Source organism: Nannospalax galili, unplaced genomic scaffold (genome assembly GCF_000622305.1).
Source record: "Nannospalax galili isolate Female #2095 unplaced genomic scaffold, S.galili_v1.0 scaffold22, whole genome shotgun sequence".
NCBI classification, from domain to species: Eukaryota; Metazoa; Chordata; class Mammalia; order Rodentia; family Spalacidae; genus Nannospalax; species Nannospalax galili.
Window position 1 is genome coordinate 781,959 of NW_008347230.1, and position 5,798 is coordinate 787,756.

Here is a 5,798-nt window from a genome sequence, read left to right on the forward strand (position 1 = left end):
AAAAGGCTAGGTCCAGCTGGATGTGGTGTCGCACGCCTTTAGTCCCACCACTCTGGAGGCAGAGGTGGGTGGATCTCCATGAATTCAAGGTCAGCCTGGTCTACATAATGAGTTCCAGGCCAGCTGGGGCTACAGGGAGACCCTGTCACAAAAACAAAAAAAAGGCTAGATCCAGAATGACTAGCTCAATGGTAGCCTGTGTGCCTAGCATGCACCAGGCTCTGTTTTCATTCCCAGCACCTAAACAAATCTAGAAAGGAAAAGGTCATTCAGGATTAACAATGGAGACTGTAAAATGGTCAAACTAGGTAATTTTATTTGAAAATGTGAATTCAGGATCTAGAAAGATAGCTCAGCAATCAGGAGCACTTGTTCTTACAGAGGACCCAGGTTCGGTTCCCAGAAACCATATGATGGTAGCAGCTTATAACCATCTGTAACTCCAGTTCCAGGGGATCCAACACCCTCTTAGCCTCTAGTATCGGACACACATGTGATACACATACATACATGCAGGCAAGACACTCATAAAATTTGGTTTTGTTTGAGACAGCATGAAGCTGGCTGGCCTGGAACTTGACATGTAGACCAGGCTAGTCTTAAACTCAGGGAGATCCTCCTGCCTGTGCCTCACAAATTCTGGGATTAAAGGGGTGTGTCACCAATCCTGGCCTTTTTTTCTTTAAGATTAATTTATTAGCTGGGCGTGGTGGTGCATGCCTTTAGTCCCAGCACTTGGGAGCTCTGTGAGATTGAGGCCAGCCTGGTTTACATAGCAAGTGCTAGGCCAGCTAGCAAGTTTGTTTGGCTTTTTTTGTTTGGCTTTTTTTGAGACATGGTCTCCCTGTAGCCCCAGCTGGCATGGAACTCACTATGTAGACCAGGCTGGCTTTGAATTCACAGAGATCCACCTGCCTCTGCCTCCCAGGTGCTGGGATTGTTTTAGCTGGGTGTGGTGGTGCAAGCCTTTAATCCCAGCACTCGGGAGGCAGAGGCAGGCAGATCTCTTGTAGCTCAAGGCCAACCTGGTCTACATAGTGAGTTCCAGGACAGCTGGGGCTACAGGGAGACCCTGTCTCAAAAAGACCAAAAAAAAAAATTATTTTTATGTATATGAATGTTCTGCCTGCATATGTGTATATGTACACATGTGCCTGATATCTGAGGCGACTAAAAGAGGACATCATACCCCCTGGTACTGGAGTTATGATTAGGTGCCATGTGGGATTGGAAACCAAACTCAGGTCTTCTTTAACTGCTAAACCATCACTCCAGCCCCAAATAAAAATCTTTGTTTTGAAAACATGAATACAGAGACTGGAGTGATGGCTCAGTGGTTAGGTGCTCATACTGCTCTTCCTTAGAACTCAAGTTCAATTCCCAGCACCCTATTGAACAGCTCACAGCCACCTGTAACTCCAGTTCTTCAGGGTCCAATGCCCTCTTGTGACGTCCATGAGCATTTGCACTCAAATGCATATATCCACACACAAATACACATGTACATGCACATAATAATAAGCCAGACATGGTAGTACATGCCTTTAATCCTAGCACTTTGGTGGCAGAAGCAGCCAGATGTCTGTGAGATTGAGGCCTGCCTGGTCTCCATAGCAAGTTTCAGGCCAGATGGGGCTACAGAAAAATCCTCAAAGACAAAAAAAAAAAAAATCATAAATTAAAATTACATAATTGTAACACTTGGGAGGTAGAGTCAGGAGTATCTGGAATTCAAGGTTATCCTTGGCTACATAGCAAGTTCAAGGTTAGACTGCACTACATAAGATCCTGGCTGATTTTTTTTTTTTTTTGTCTTTTTGAGATGGGGTCTCCCCGTATGTAGCCCCAGCTGTCCTGAAACTCACTATGTAGACCAGGCTGGCCTTAAACTCACAGAGATCCAGTTCTGCCTGCTCCAGGTTCAATTCCCAGCAACCATGTGGTGGCTAACAATGGTCTGTAACTCCAGTTCCAGGAGTTCCAACACCCTCTTCTGACCTCTGTGAGCCCTGCATGACACAGGTGTACTTACATGCAGGTAGTGAATACACACACATAAAAATAATAAAATATTCGGCTGGGCATGGTGGTGCACACCGTTAATCCCAGCACTTGAGAGGCAGAGGCAGGCAGATCTTTGTGAGTTCAAGGCCAGCCTGGTCTACATAGTGAGTTCCAGGACAGCCTGAGCTACAAGGAGACCCTGTCTCAAAAAGACAAAAAATAATAATAAAACATTTAAAAACAAAACAAGCATACACTTGCACAGACATACATCTACATATAAACTAACCTTTTGACTGGGCATAACAGTAGTGCACAGGAGGCAGAGGCAAATAGATCTCTGAATCTGAGGCCAGCTTGGACTACATAGACAATAAGGGGCTAAAGAGATGGTTCAGCACTTAAGAGCACTTGATTCTCCCACAGAGGACTGAATTTGGTTCTCAACCCCCACATGACAGCTCACAACCATCTGTAACTCCAGTTCCAAAGGAGCCAACATTTTCTTCTGGCTTCTCTGGGTACTAGGTATACACATAAGACAGATGCAGGCAAAACACTGCTAAAAATAAAAGTTGTATTTATTTTTCCCAGCACTCAGAAGGCAGAGCAGGCGGATCCTCTGTGAGTTTGAGGCCAGCCTGGTCTACATTGTGAGTTCCAGGCAGCTGGAGCTACAGGGAGACCCTGTCTCAAAAAGATTAATAAATTAAATAAATAAATAAAAGCTTTAAAAAGGTAAATACAGGGCTGGAGAGATGGCTCAGCAGTCAAGAGCACCTGTTGCTCTTGCAGAGGACCTGAGTTCAATTCCAAGCACCTACATGGAGGCTTAACAATTGTAACTCCAGTTCCAAAGGAACTAATGCCCTCTTCTGGCCTCCATGGGTATTGCATGCATGGGTGCACTTGCATACAGGCAAAACACTCATGCACATAAAATAGATTAAAGTAAGGTGAATGCAGACGAATTGTCCTTTATATGGCTTACCTTGTTGAAATTCCAAAAATACTTAACATTGGAGCATAGATGCTTAATAACTATTGTTCTCTGAAGCTTATAAGACAACTCAGTAATAACACTAGCAATTTATAATTTTTAGTGTTCTTTTTCATGTTATTCAGTACTCCTGGAGCTAAGAAAAATATAGAAATAATTGCACTTGAAAGCAAATAGAAAAATTGTGGAGATTTGGATATAGTTCAGCAGTAGAGCACTTACCTATCATGCTCATGGCTGTGGGTTCAATTCCAGAACTGGAAAAAAAGGTAGAATTTTGGTAAGGGAAGAGAACATTTGGGTAGAATATTTAATTTTAATTTTATTTAATTTTTTTTATTTTATGTGTATGAGTGTATTGCCTGCATGTATGTGAGTACACCTGTGTCATGCAATGCTACGGAGGTCAGAAGAGGGCTTTGGGTTCCCCTGGAACTGGAGTTAAGGATGGTTTGTAGCCGCCATGTGGGTGCTGGGAATCGAACCTGGGTCCTCTGCAAGAACAGTCAGTGCTCATAACTGCTGAGCCATCTCTCCGGCCCCCAGTGAATATTTCTAAATAGAAAATTATATGCTGACAGACAAAAAGCAGTTTATAGCCCAAGGAACTATGAGAAAAGGCATTTAATACTGAAGAGTTCTATTGGAATAATTGCAGAGATCTTGTATTTAACTTGGCAGGTTATAAGGAATAATAAAATTGTTTTCTTTTAAATTTATTTTTGTGATGTTAGGCATAAACTCTCCACTGAGCCCTGATCCATATTCTCTTCATTTTCTTTTGTATTTTTTCTTCTAAAGATTTATTCTGGGTTAGAGAGATGGCTCAGTGCTGAAGAGCATATACTGCTCTTTCAGAGTACCTAAGTATGATCCCCAGCATGTGACTCCAGCTTCAGGGGATCCAGTGCCCTCTTCTGGCCTCTTTGGGCACCTGTACATATGTGACATACACTCACACAGACACAGATAATCCTTTTAAAAAGTCTTGCATGTCTTACAGGAGCCAGGCATGGTGGTGCAGGGCTTTAATCCCAGCATTCAGGAGTCAGAGGCAGGTGGATCTCTGTGAGTTCAAAGCCAGCCTGGTGTACATAGGGAGTTCTAGGCCAGCTGGGGCTCCAGAGAGACCCAGCCTAAAAAAAATAAAAAAATCTTACATGTATTAACTGTCATCATCATCATCAAGCCTTCACCAAGTTAGATACTTCTCTAAGCACACTACATACATTAATTCATTTAATAATTATGACAATGTGGAGAAATTTTGAAAGATACCTGAAATTGGAGAGTCTGATTTTGAACTTTTTTTTTTTTTTTTTTTGAGACAGGGTCTCCCTGTAGCCTCAGCTGGCCTGGAATTTGCTTTGTAGACCAGGCTGACCTTGAATTCACAGAAATCTGCCCACCTCTGCCCCCTGAGTGCTGGGATTAAAGGCGTGCATCACCACCCCCAGCAGATTTTGGACATCTTGCTCTTAAACTATTATACTATCCAACAGGAAAATGAAACGTTAAGACTATAAACAGTACATTGGAATTGACAATTAAAATGGTCATTGGCCTTTAATCTCAGTATATGGGAGGCAGAGGCACGCTGATCTCTGTGAGTTCAAGGCCAGTCTGGCTTAAATATCAAGTTCTGGGACTGAAGAGATAGCACAAAGGTTAAGAGCACTGGCTGTTTTTACAGAGGACCCAGATTCAGTTCAGGGGATCTGACACTCATGTAGGCAAAACACTCATACACATAAATAAAAATTTTAATTTTATGTGTATGAGTGTTTTGCCTGCATGTATTTAAGTGTACCTGTGTCATGCAATGTCCACTAAGGTCAGAAGAGAACGTTGGATCCCCTGGAACTGGAGTTACAGACAGCTGTTACCTGCCATGTGGGTGCTGGACCTGAACGTGGGTCCTCTGTAAAAGCAGCCAGTGCTATTAACCACTGAGCCATCTCTCCAGCCCCTCTTCCTGCCATTCCTTTTTAATCTTTGCCAGTTGCTCCTTATATCTATTTTGTGTTTGGGGAAGGGGGGTTGTTTTGAGACAGAGTCTCATGTAGCTCTAGAGTAGCCTGAACTTCTGATCCTCCTGTCTCCACATCTAAATGCTTGGATTATAGATATGAGCCATTATGCCCCATTATGTTAGGTAAGCATTGCCAGCTGAGCTACAGTCCCAGCCCAAGAATGACCCTGAATTCTTGATCCTCTACCTTTCTGGCACAAGTGTGTATATCCTAGCAGTTGGGAAGCAGAGGCAGGAGGATGATCTTGGTGAATCTGAGGCCAGCCTGTTCTACATAGCAAGTTCCAGGACAGCAAGGAGCAACAATAAGGGAAAAAAAGTATTATTGCTTAGGTCAAAAATGCTTGGTGGGCCAGGGGATGGCTTAGCAAGTAAAGGCACTTGCTGCCCAGAAGTTTGAGACCAACCAAGACAATGAAGTAAGACTGATTTGGGTTGAGGAGGAAGAGGAAGGGGGAAGAGAGGACATGTAGTACTTAAATCCACATGAACAATTTTTTTTGACTATATTTCAAAATATATCCAGAATCTGATATCACTTGTCACTAACCTTTGTGGCTAACTCCCTGGCTCAACCTACCATCACTGCTGCTTCCTGACTATTCCAGAAACCTACTAATGACTCTGAAGTCTGTTTTCAAAATAGCAACCAATGTGATCTTTAAAAAAATGTCACTATAGCTGGGCATGGTGGCACATAACTTCAATCCCAACACCTGGGAGGCAGAGGCAGGCGGATCTTTGTGAGTTTGAGGCCAGCCT